General features: G+C 38.5%; 1 protein-coding gene across 2 annotated transcripts in view; it reads left to right on the top strand.

Moving 5' to 3' along the window:
- Positions 1–6867: 6867 nt before the first annotated feature.
- The window catches only part of Sec31 (COPII coat complex component secretory 31), a 267687-nt gene continuing 260887 nt past the window's right edge, over positions 6868–13667 (top strand). For both annotated transcript variants that reach the window (XM_090378035.1, XM_090378034.1), the window contains exon 1: positions 6868–6894. The gene's annotated coding sequence lies outside the window, so the exon portion shown is untranslated. The remainder of the gene's footprint in view (positions 6895–13667) is intronic.

Genomic DNA, 13667 nt, shown 5'->3' with positions numbered 1-13667 from the left:
TTCAGGCTTCTGCTCATTCCAATAGAAGCAGTGCAAGAATCTCTTTCACCTCTGCCAGTGGCTACTGTTAATCTATTAGTCTTTGTCTCTCCCCAAGCTAGCAGTTTTCCGACCCACCGAACACTGCCTCGATAGCATCAGCAAATATTCTTGCACCCTTTCTATTTAAGTGTATCCCATCCCTGTAGAAGCAATCTCTCCTGTTAACAAGTACAGTCCAGGCTGAAAAAAATTCTACCCCTTGAGCCTTGCACAATCTTTCCAGGGCCGAATTGATCGACAAGGCTCTCATCATATACTTCCTCCTATCGTGTTTGGGCAGAATTGCAGACACTTTCAAATTCAACCCTAATTGTTGTTGTTGTTGTTGTTATTTGTTTTTTTTAGGCGCATTAGCAACTAAGGCCGTATTGTTCCGGGGATATGCGGTGGTCATTTCGTGATCTTTCCGCATCCTCTGTATTTGGTGGTCACGTGCGCGAATCCCGGTCTAATCAAGAAGCATGTGCTACGCACTGCTGCTCCTTCCCACCTGGCTACGGAGGCGTCTCACTATATGTCAGGTCCAACCGAGATATACCCTGCGAACAGATAAAAGAATCTTGCGAATAGTTCTTGAGACCTCAAGAATCCAATTCACACTTGAGTTATTGGTTTATGCTTCGCAGAAAAACGCGACTTTATTTGTTCTTTGACCTCATCAGGTGTGAAACCGTGTTCTTTCAAGTTCTTGTGAAAGATATCGTCCACTGTATCATCTATCTGTAAGTATTTGTGTATGTCATATATTACGACAGTAGGGCCTAATTTCCTAGGCGTCTCCGGATTAAGACCGCACTCTCGCTGTCTAGGAGTTTCTAATGTTCTCCCGATCCTGAGATGTAGCTCTCAATAAGAACTCCGTTTGCTCTTCTTTTTCTCATATACTTTATTTTGACGTCCTTGATGTCAGATGCCAATTATGTTTTTATTTCATGTTTGACCTCCTCACTGGTAGAAAAGGTGCTGCCCTCCTGAGCCTTAATTAAAATCACATGCTGCTGCTGTGAAGGCTTAGTTGTTATTCCCTGTTTGGTAGCAATACTTTGTGTTGGGGTATATTGCTGTGTCGCTACTGTATACGACATAGGGGCGTAGCAGAACCAGAAGGTCTATAACTTTCCTGTAACTTATTCAATTGAAATTATTTTTCCTCTAGCCTACCTTTCAAACGCTCGTTTTCTAGAATTACAGTGGTAAGTAGCTGATCCATCGCTGACCAATTGTCTTGGATGTCCGTTGTAACTGGTTTAGTTAGTCTACCTCCATCAGAGATGATGTCAGAGAGAGTAGATCTTAATGCAAAAACCTGTTTCGCATACACATCACTGTTTGGATTAGACTGGTATTGATCAGTAATCTCAGCAGATTGATTAGGTGGAGGAGAGTCAGGGTTTGCGGATAATCCTGCAGTATCTTTGTCTATAGAAGCAGGAAGGTCTATGAGAGCACTATTACCATCAGCTACAAATAGATACTGTAGCTTTCGAGACAAATCGTGCCTCTTTTTCAACAGAAAAACTGAAACTTAATTATTCTAACGGACACAGTTATACGTGCAGTGAGGCGTGCGAGGGCACGACGTAGGTCATTCAATCATTAAACTGGTGTTCATTGTTGCTGCACGAACGTGCGCAGTTTTTCTCCAGCGCTTGTCTAGACATAAAACGGTTGTCTCTAAGATAGGGTGTAGTCTCATGCCTTTGCAGTGGTTCATGGCTTTCGAATTGCCCAATGTATTGAGTGACTCTAGCCAGAGGCGGTGGCGAAAGTGTCGGGAGTAGTCAATTATTTCATAGTGCCGCTTGGGACTGAGGTCGTTGTGTGTGGACAAGAAGTGTTCCGCGATTGTGGACTGGTCGGTCCCAGCAAGGCGAATCGCTGTGTCGTGTTCTGCAAGACGGTCTTGAAGATGTCTCGAAGTCTCTCCTATGTAGCAGCTGTCAGTCTTTGCAGGCTATGCTGTATATTACACTGCTGCGTAAGTGAGGGGTGACAAGGGTCTTTTCACTGGAAACTAGAGAACGTAAGCTTATACTAGACCACTGCACGCATTTTATGCGGTATTCTCTGAGCATTTTCGAGATCTGTCCCGACATGCCTGGATAGTAGGGAATGTAGGCGGTTGGTATATTGGCCTGAGTTGGTGTGGTCTCGGGTGGATTGTGAGATTGTGAGCTGCTGTGCTTGCAATAAGCACTTGTCTAATACGTGTGTTGGGTAGCCACAATTGATTAAGTCTGTCCTCACTCAAGAAAGCTGCAAAGGCATGAGTCTACACTCCATCTTAGAGACAACCGTTTTATGTCTAGACAAGCGCTGGAGAAAAACTGCGCACGTCCGTGCAGCAAAAATGAACACCAGTTTAATGATTGAATGACCTACCTCGTGCCCTCGCACGCCTCACTGCATGCATAACTGTTTCCGTTACAATAATTAAGTTTCAATTTTTCTGTTGAAAAAGAGGCACAATTTGTCTCGAAAGCTACAGTATCTATTTGTAATCAAAGATATTCAGTATCTATTTGTAATCAAAGATATTCAGTATCTATTTGTAATCAAAGATATTCAGTATCTATTTGTAATCAAAGATATTCAGTATCTATTTGAAATTAAATTATTTTACTGGCAACACTTAATCATCATTTACCATGGATCCCAGTACAACAGGCCCATTTGTTCTTATGAATTGTAGTGTGAAAACGGGCTTAACGCGATCTGTGAAGGCTTTCGTTTTTAGGTGGACGGAGTAAAGACAAGAAGGTAAACACTTCGTAAGAGAGCCCTGGGGCGTCTAGCATTAAGCACGAAACACTCAAGTACAAACTAAAATAAGCAAAAAAATCCCAGTGAACATCGGACCGCAAATGAACCGTTTTCGAGATAATGCACATTTTCTGTTAAGATTCGCCACTGAGTGGAGCACTGCTTTAGCAAAAAGCTGTGATTGCTTTGCTAAGTGTGGCTCTATTAAACATAAGATAATACATTTTTAATTTTTGGTCTCAACACCACAGGATTTTACCGATGTTACATGTTACAGGATGTTCTTTCTAACACCCTTTCTTGAACATCAGGTGCTATGCTTCTGGGCCTACCTGCTCGTACTCCATGTGCGAAGCGCCCATGTTCTCTAAGGCCTGCTCTGATGAATGTGCGCCTGTTGGGGAAATGCTTCTTTGTACAAACGTGCAGCCTCGAGTGCAGTGCCGTTGGCTTTATGTTCGCATACTCGTTGTTGCTGTAACCTCTGTTCATGTTGACTATTCTTTAACAAGTACTAGTATGCCTATTATGTCTCAGAGCATTGAGAGAGGGGAAAGGGAGAGAATGAGCATAACCTAAACATATAAGTCAGTGGTGAATCCCAGCTCTGTACAGTTCACCCTGTCAGTGGTGGATCCCAACTAGAAATGTGCAATGTCTCGAAAACAATTCACTTAAGGATCCATGTTTACTAGGCTTTTTTTGCATATTGTAGTCTGTACAGTTCGCCTTAAAATTATTGACCATCACTTTTGAAACACCCTGTATATATATACGTATATACAGTGGCGGACAAAAAAACTGCATCACCTTAAAAAAAGTAACATTTGTAGTGAAACATATAAGATATTGTTTGATTACAGTCATTTTGTTTGTCGCAAAGGAAAGGTATTGCGTCAGATAACGCTTCTATTGCATCAGACAGTAATTTCAGGATATTGCCTCAGCCGTTTCAATAAATCTGGCGTTGGAAGGGTATACACGCTCATTCGTATCTTGTTTTGCGGAGGTATAAGCATGGCTCCCTATATACAGTTGACACAAAGGAAAAAAAAGTATAGATGTTGCTCTGTCCTAGGAAAGGCTTTCTGTGCATGCTAACGTTTATAAAATTGGCTGCCACTAGTCAACAGTATCCGGGGTGTTGATATTAATGGATCATTTAGACAAGACTGCAGCAATAATTCAGACACAGCATGGGTTTGTTAAAGGGCGGGCTTGTCTGACCAATTTGACTGGATACTATGATGTGGTCACAAAAGAAGTGGACAAAAAATAATTTTGATATCATATACAGTACTTGTAACTTGGGAAAGCTTTTGATACTGTTGCACATGGAAGACTACTGGACAAATTGGAGCAGTATGGCATTAAGAGTAAGTTGCACATGGAAGACTACTGGACAAATTGGAGCAGTATGGCATTAAGGGTAAGTTTTTACAATGGATAAAAGGATGGTTTAGTGGGAGAAGATAGAGAGTGGTGGTCAATGGGTACTGCTCTACGTGGACTAATGTTATTAGTGGTGTTCCTCATGGTTGGGTGTTGGGCCTATTGTTGTATTTATCAATGATACTGATGAAGGTATATCAATCTTACGGTCAAAGTTTGCAGATGATACAAAGGTTGGAAGGGTTGTTAATAACAGTATGCTGCTGCAACAGGATCTGGAAAAGTTGGGCAGACCGGCTGAGAAGTGGCAACTGAAGTTTAACATTGACAAATGCAAAATACTGCTTATGGGTAGCAGTAACCCCCAGGGAAATGTACCAACCAACCATGTGGTGTTACACTCAGGGTAGTGGAGAATGAAAGAGACCTTGGGGTAATTGTGCAGTCAGATATGAAGTTTTCTGAGTAGTGCAGACAGGCTTCCAGAGTAGCTTATGTGGTCATGGCAATGATATACAGGAATTTTGCGAGCAGGGATAAGGAGGTGATTATCGCTTTGTATAAGGCAATGTCAGGCCACACGTTAATACTGCGTACAGGTCTGGAAGCCTAATTTTAGGAAGGAAGTAGAGTTGCTAGAACGACTACAGAGAGGGGCAACAAGATTGGCGAGAGGAACAAAGGGGCGCTGTTATGTAGAAAGGCTTAACTTCTGAAAATTGCAGCTTCTGGAGACTAGGCACCTGCGAGGCGATCTACTTGAGGTGTATAAGGCCTTGAATGGATTGAGCAAGCTTAATGCTGAAATGCTGAGGGGACACTTCCTCTTGCTCAGATTACCAAGCTGAGAGGGTACAGATTGAAACTGAAGAAAGGCAGTTGTACAATAGTTGTGCGGAAGTTTGCCTTTAGCCAGCATGTAGTTGATTGCTGGAATAAACTTCCATCTGTTATTGTGGAAGTTGATAGCTTAAATAAATTCAAAAACAGAACTAGACAAACATTTGAAATGAATGGATCAGTGAAATGGGAAGGTTTTTTTTTTTTTTTTTTTTGGCTGGTTCTGTATACGCTTGCTTTCTTGCATCTCGTGCCTCTACTGATGCTAATGCTAGTGCTTAAGCGTGAAACTAGTGATGTGAAGAGAAGACTTGGATCAGGCCATAAGAGGGTGACTACGCCTTCCCAAGATCGATATTTGAAACGGCCGTGCCTTTGTAATCGCCATGATTGTACTCCTGACCTAAAACTGGAGTTTGAAATGGCCTCTTGTGTTGAAACAAGTGCACGCGATCTATCCAAGGATGGCTTTCGGAATGTCTGCATGCCTATCGGCCCAAGAAGGAGCCTTTGTTGACCCAACAAATGAGAATGAAGCGACTTCCTTGGGCTAAATCGCATGTTTCATGGACAAAAGAGCATTGGGACACCGTCATCTTTTCTGACAAATCAAAATTCAACTTGCATGTCTCGGATGGGAATCGATATGTCAAAAGACGAAAATCGGAAGCACACCATCCTGACTGCACAACACCTACTGTAAAGTTCCTCGCTGGTCAGATGGTCTCGGGATGCATAACAAGCAAAGGGGTGGGACGAATTAAGTTTATTAACGGAACGGTGATTGCAGAAACCAACACTGCTATCTTGGAGTAGTGCTGAAACCCATTACTAGAGATCACCATACAGACGTCCAAAACTACATTTTTCAATAGGACTCAGCATCTTACCACACAGCAAAATGGGTACGTTTTATGCTGCTTAGATTTAATGACGAGTTTGTCTTCTTGTCTGACAAGGCTTAAAACACACTTACACCAAAGTTTTCCCTCATTTTATTCCCTTAAGGTTTGCATACCTAAGAGATGCTGGCATTACAGAATTGGACTGTCCCTGCAACAGATCAGATTTGAACCCTATTGAACATTGCTGGTATATAATGTTGTTTAAAATTGCTCAGAAGAAACCAATAAGTAAGATTCAGCTGCAGGAGACCATTGTAAGGGCGTTGTACCTCGAAATTGGGCAACCGTATATCCAGAAGTCGATTAACTCTATGCCAGATCGTTGCAAGGCTGTAATTGCAGCTCGAGGAGGAACAACAAAATATTGAGAACTTATTTTTCTGATTTATAGTACATAATACTATTACGTTTACTTGTCATTTCAGTTTGTATACGTAAATGCAATAAAATGTATGTTTGGTTGTCATAATTGCCATTTGTATGATTTCTCACATTTCCATTAATTACGCATTTTACCCTTTGGGAAGATATTTATGGCAATTAGGTATATCAGATGGAGTCTTTTTGGTGGATATCATATATATCCCATCTAACAAATGCATTTCAAACATTTCTGCAACCCACAAAGCAGCGCAAAACACATTATTTACAAAATTCACAACTGATGAGTTTTTTGCCGCCACTGTATATGCATATATATATATATTACTAGGACTCTCCGTCATAATTTTAAATAAAATTAACATCATCAATAGCATATTAAAATTTCAACTAAACTATAATGGACACAATTAGAACGTTTTAAGAGGGAGAGGTTGTTGGACAAATGTATGGCTTTTGGCTATATTACTTCCTGTTTTTTTTTTTTTTTTTGATAAAGTTTTTTAAAAACGTTAATCCATTAGGTGGCGAATTGTCTTCTGACCACAAGTATCTTGCCACGTTGGAATTGGTGAGTATTTCTGTTTTGAATAGTGCCGGTTATTTTATGTGAAATGTAAATATTTTTATTCGCACTACAGTGTGATTTGTTCCTTTAGCTTGAGTAAATTGATTATCATTACTAAAGTTTTATGTCATCATAAATGAGGTGATCTGTTTTTTGACATTAAAACGCCTCGTGTCGTCTGACAGCAATCGCATAATTAACCCTAGGTTTGACTGATATTTTATTGGAATACGTTGTTAATCTAACAATTTATTCACTCTGCCACTGTGGACAGTTATTTTACATGATTTGCTATGAAATTTGTATATATACATATTTTTGAACACATTACCATACATAAAGTCGAAATGGTGAATGAACAGATGATAATAAAAATTAAAGATTAAAATTTCGTAATACGATATGTTTTATGATTAACGAATGAATTTCGTTAATTCATTTTTTTCGTTAAATGCATATGATGAACACCATGAAGTGTGGTACCAATAGCAAAGTCAACCCAGGTTTGTTAAAGTTCCAGTACCGAGTGTTAGAAACATTGATATTATCTGGCCATTGAAAAGTAAAAATAGGATGAGCTGAGACAATTCAGGGAGTAAGTAGCGAGCATATAGATTCAATTATCAAAAATAAAAACACGTTAATAAAGAAATATAAAAGGATATAAATTAATAAGTACAGTAAGTGACTAATTGGTGATCTTCAGTGATAACTGACTTAACTACAGTATTACATCTGAAAAAATAAATTAGTTCGGTATTCAGACCTGTTATAGTATATCAAAGGTTGGTAATTGTTTTAGTAATTTTCAACAAGTATTATCAGCGGAGTAGTTTTTTTTATTCCTTCTTCCTTGGATAGGGAGTAATAAGTTAATAGGTTTTGCAGGGTAAGATTGTTGTGCACATATACAATTGTTACATCTAATTAATTATTATTAGACTGTTGAAAAGTGTGCAGACTTGTGTGCCCAAACAATGAATAAACATCTGAGGAATTAGTAGATACATGATTTCTGAAAGCTAATTCTTAAAGATTTTGTTAACCTTAAAGAAAGATTGTTTGTAAATTTTTTATTTGAAATTTGATTCGTAAATTTTGTTGATTGTCTCCTTGGGTTCATTCAAGTGGCGTTTAGTGTGAGTTAGAGAGATCATAGATTAATATTATGAGTGGGATACCACAGGATTTAGTTCTTAGTATTAGCAGTGGCAAATGGTTCAAGGAAGCTAGCTTATATAGCATCATAAAAAAAATTAAAAAAAAAAACCCACCTAATTCAAATTCTCCCTAAATAATTTTTTAAATTGTTCCTTAAATTTATTAAAGTTCCCACCTCTAGGTGGAACACTAGGTGGAAGTTTCTTCCAAATGATCAGTCACTTTCTGGCTGAAAGACAATTTTTGCATCTATCCTGCAATCACCTTTTTTTAATTTAAATTTATATTCTCTTACGTGCCATCTGAGCAAAAGTTAAGATTAGAGATTGCAGCACCAGTTTCTGGTATACCTAATACCGGTATTTTGTGCTTTTTTTTTTTTTTTTTTTTTGGTACCGAAATACTAGTATTTTTGTTAGGGAAATTTTGGCTTTTGAGACAGATTCTAGAACTAAAAGTCAATTTTTCAATTCAGATATGCATAAACACAAACTGTTTCAATTTGTGATAGGCAAGCCACTTCCATAAAGCAACAGTGTGCTTATATCTATATGACTGGCCCTGAGTGATGGAATTTCCAACAATCAGGGCTAGTGACATGTAGCCAGTTAATGAATAGTTCCCAAATTTGGATTTCAAAAGTTTTCTGTGAGGTATCGCAGTGGCTCATAAAGGACATAGTAGTTGGTGTAGTATACAGCACTGTATCTACACCAACACTACAGTGTTCGTGGGGGGGTGATACTGAGATTCTGGCTTTTTTATGATTTTGCTGCAGTATTGCAATCACTAATCAGGATGCCATCAGAATTTAATTTACTCGGTCCATTTAAGGCCGTAAACACTTCAGTCAGGTCTCCTTGGAGGTACCTAATTTCCAGGTGCTGCAATTTTTAGAACTGATCCCTTTCTTAGTAAGGGTACCCTTTTGTGTCCCTTGTTAAACTTGTTGTTTGCACCCATTTCACATCCTTTCTAAAACAAGGCTTCCAGACCTGTATGTGGTACTCAAGATGTGGCCTAACCTTTGCCTTATGCAATGGTATGATCACCTTGTCTCTGCTGGCAAAATTCCTGTATATCACTGACAGAACCTCATGACTTGCTTGGCCTATTCCATATTAACCATTAGAAAGACACAATATGGCCCTAGCAGCCTATGTGTCGTTAAAAACAACAACAACAACAACAACAATTGCTTGGCCTAGCAGTCTGTTTGTATGTGTAGTGAACGTCACATTACACTGTATATTCCCCCCCCCCCCAGGTCTTTTTCCCTTTCCACTACCTGGGTGTGTGCCCAATTGGTATGGTATTCTGGAGTTAGTTTTCCATATGCATTACTTTGCATTTAGCAATGTTAAAACTCAGTTGTCAAACAGACTCAGTCCATCTGGATAATTTATCTGTCTTGTTGCACCCTTATTTCTGTCATTAACTATTCTGCTGACCTTCATATCATCTGCAGATTTAAACATCAAGCTTGATATTCTTTCTCAGTATCATAATAAATATTGACAACAGTAAGGGGCCCAGCACTGAATGTTGAGGGATTCTGCTAATGACATTTCAAGAAGAGCAGTGTGCTTTAACAACCATTCTGCCTTCTAACCATGTGCTTATACACAGCAGTTTTTTTTTTTTTTTGATTTGGTAGTTGTTGGCGCATCGGCTTCTGTGGCCATATTGCACCTCCCAAGGTTTTTTCAGTACTTTGATCCAAGCCCGAGGCGGGAATCGAACCCGCGACCTTTGGGTTGCCGGGCAGGTACTTTACCCACTCGGCCAGCTACACAGCAGTAACTTACCCTTAAATGCCATACTGCTCCAATTTGTATAGCAGTCTTTCATGTGGAAGAGTATCAAGAGCTTTGCTGAAATTTAAGTGTATGATGTCGAAGTTATTTTTGTATCTAGTTCCTTAGTTACAGTGTTGTAATAGTGAATCAGATTGGTCAGACAAGATCTTCCCTTAACGATTCTGTGCTTCTTGTTGCCTAGCTTTGCATGCCTAACCACTCTTGTGAATTGATTAGACTAGTTTATACTCTTTTCCCCCCCATGTTATTGTAAGTAATAATTATTCTTACCTTAACATATTTAAGCTAACTAGAATAGTAATCATTGGAGATACATTGGAGACCCACTGCAGGAGAGTATTGCATTCCATTCCATCATAGAGGGTAATGGTTTCAGTTTGGCAAATCCTGAAATAATGATAATAATACTCTTTCATAATCCATAGTTGAGTATATATAATCAATCAGGAGACCCCAGAACAGATACCAGTGGAGCTGTTAATGTGAGAAAAATTTAATGAAACTTGGTTGAAAATATACATGATTAATCATGAATAAAGAAAGAAATTATTTCAACCTTTATACAGTATGATAAATATTTTAATAAATGAACATCATGTTACAGACCCTGTAGCAGGTTCTTGTTCATGTGCACAGTAAGAATGAGTACAAATTTCCTTTCTTAAACTGTTTATCATTTTAGTCTCTAGTAAATCATTGAAGTAGGTGAAATAGCATCGTTTTTGTTACATCTCATATTGTGAATGCCTTCGCAACGAGTTGTCCTAATATTGTGAAGGCATTCACAATGAGATCTAACAAAAATGATGCTATTCACCTACTTCAGTGATTTACTATGGACTAAGATGCTTTCCACTAACTTGTTTGTCTAGTAAATTTCCTGTAGTCTGAGCCTTTAAGTCCTAAACTCCTTTTTACTCTTTACTGTTTCACTACCTTAATTCTATTTAAAGTAATTTAAAAGCAAGGTGGCAGGGATTTCAAGGTATGCTGGGGAGGGTCCTCATGGAACAAGCATATATGTGGGCTGTGTTAGGTTTACTAAGAGTAAACACAGGTATATACAGGGTGTATTTAAATTGGTGTCAAATATTCTAGGGGTGTATTCCCATCGACCAAACATTAAAAAAAAGTTCATATAAACATGGGTCTAGAAATGCTTACTTTCTGAGGTAGGAGGAATTTTATTGTTTAACAATACCAAACAGTAAGCAATCTAACAGAACAAGTAATGTAATTAAACAAGACAAAGTTTAACAGAAACAAAGTAAGCACAGGACAGAACATTGTTACAAAAATTGTTCAAAACGGTTTCCTCCTGCTTTGATGCATCCTCTGTGCCTGCAGTTCATGCTTTTTCTTACTCTGTTGAATACACCTGGAGTGTTACGTATTTGCTCACATCCATTTACAATATGCTCTCTTAAAATGTCAACATCAGGCACAGGAGTTGCGTAAACAATGGACTTTAAATGGGATTTGAATACCGGAAAAAAATTACCGGGATCCTGGAATCCCAGTATAGTGAGCCCTACTTGTCAACGGCAAAGAGAAGGGCTTTTGTAAGGGTGATATACAGTGGTCCCAGACAGTTTTTTGAATCTTATGCAATAGGACCAACTAATGATTGTTACCACCAGCAAATTCTTAATTGGGAAGCATTCAGGGAAGTAATGTAGAAGCTACTACATTAGTTGTAGAAACTATTAGGCTCTCGTCAGTAAAGCTGAGGAGACTGTTTGCATTCACACAGGAGGCATTTTTTAGGGATAGGGATGCCAGAAGTTTAGAAAATTCTAGCAGAGAGCTAGATGATTTTGTGATAACTGAGAGGAAAGTGGAAAAGGAACTGTTGAAGCTAAACATAAAAATATACAGGGTGGCAAAGGAGGTTAGCAAACCTTTAGCCATTTTTATTAGATCATCCTTGGATTCAGGGAAGTCTGTATGAACTAGAGATGTGTGAATGTATCTTTAATTCACAAAGGGGGTCAAAGGGTGACATATTAATTAACAACCTGTTAGCTTAACTTTTGTTCCAGGGATAATAATGGAGTCATATGTTAAAACAGTAAAACATTGTATACTTGGATTTCGAAAAAGATTTTGATACTGTTGTACAAACTAGATCAGTGTAGCATTAAGGGCAAGTTACTGCTGCTATAGATAAAGGGATGGTTGAGTGGGAGAAGACAGTATTCATTGAGAACTGCTCTTCATGCAATAATGTTAGTACAGTGATTGGCAAAAAAAAAAAATTTTTTTTTTGCTCCTTGTTAAAATTCAGTGTGATTCTTGTAGATTTGATGTTGCTGAATTCAAATATGGCAACCATATTGCTTTAACACCCACCCACCAATTGTAGGGGAGAAGGGATTAAAGTCAAAAACTAAGTTTCTAATAAAAAAGATTTCATATATTGTAAGAAAATGTTACATATAGTACTAAATATTGAACAGTGGGTCTGTTAGCCTTATTCTATTTACAAAAATGTTATTTGATAACAACACTTCTTTGCAGTCTTCATATTAATTATTTATTTATTTTTATTTTTTAAACATGAATAGGTGCACTATAGCCACAGCAGCTTGTGTGTCATTACACACACACACACTCTCTCTCTCTCTCTCTCTCTTTGCTTTTTATAATTATCCATTGGTGTCTCCTGTACGAGTTTCCAATGATAGTCTACCAACATATTTGGACTTCATTTTCCCTGGTATCTTTTTTCCATTTTAAAAATATTTTGATAAAACCTTTCACTGTGTTCATTGGAGACTGCTCCCAAGTTTCAGGAAAAAAGTCCAAATGGGAATGTAGGAGAGAGAGTGCAGCCATTATCAACGCACTGCAGGATGCAAGCCTCCTCAACAATTCATGCTGATGGAAATGGACCATAATCTGCCACGCTGGTCCAGTGCGGGTTGGCAGATCGACCGTATTCAGCAGTCAGGGGCTCGAACCCCGGTCTACTCAAAGAGCGTGTGCTACTGCACTCCCGCTCCTGCCCACTCGGCTACGGAGGCCGTGGGAATGTAGGAAGTGAAGCTTTAATGACATGTTGCATCCCAACTGTCTGTACACTAAAATTAGCTCATTCACAATTTCAGTATAATTTTGTGATTTAATATTGCCTAAAAAGTTCCAGCAGATGTTTTTAATTACTTTTTAATGAATTCCAAATCTCGGAATAGCAGTTTGATTTGAGGACCCACAAAAATTCCGTCTTTTATCTTGGCCTCGCTGATTCGAGGAAACTTTTGTCTCAAGCAGGGAAATCCTTCTTCTTTTTTGTCTGTAACTTTCACAAATATTTTTATCTAGCTTGATGTGCAATAGGGGTAAATGGATTTTTGAGTTATCCACCAAAGGAGGATGTTCTACATTTTTCTGGCATGTTATAGTTTCTGAATGGTCTGGCCATTTTTTTCCCCCCCAGTAGTGGCAATCCTTTGCTTGGTTGTTCCACTCGCATAAAAATCAGCTGTATTTAGTGTATCCACTTTTTTTTTTTTATGAAAACCCTAAACACGAGAGGTAATTAGAACTTATAGTACTTAGTACTGTGCTTGGATTGGAGGTTGAGAAGACGAAAGAGGATATTTGTTGACATTAGACTTGAACTTCTGTAGACTGTAATTTTCAGAAAATACACATGAAGGAAGGTTGTTCCAAAAAATGGCATATGAATGAATAAATGAGGAAGATGAAAAGTTAGTTCTGTGAGTTGGACAGTAAATGGATGTTGGCTGGTGGTGGCACGTGATCGGACTGTTTTGAAAGAGAGAGTGGGAA

This window comes from Mastigoproctus giganteus, chromosome 7, assembly GCF_048544385.1.
Source record: "Mastigoproctus giganteus isolate SK-2022 chromosome 7, ASM4854438v1, whole genome shotgun sequence".
NCBI classification, from domain to species: domain Eukaryota; kingdom Metazoa; phylum Arthropoda; class Arachnida; order Uropygi; family Thelyphonidae; genus Mastigoproctus; species Mastigoproctus giganteus.
The sequence above is the reverse complement of the archived record's forward strand: the minus strand, read 5'-3'. Positions and strand labels throughout refer to the sequence as shown.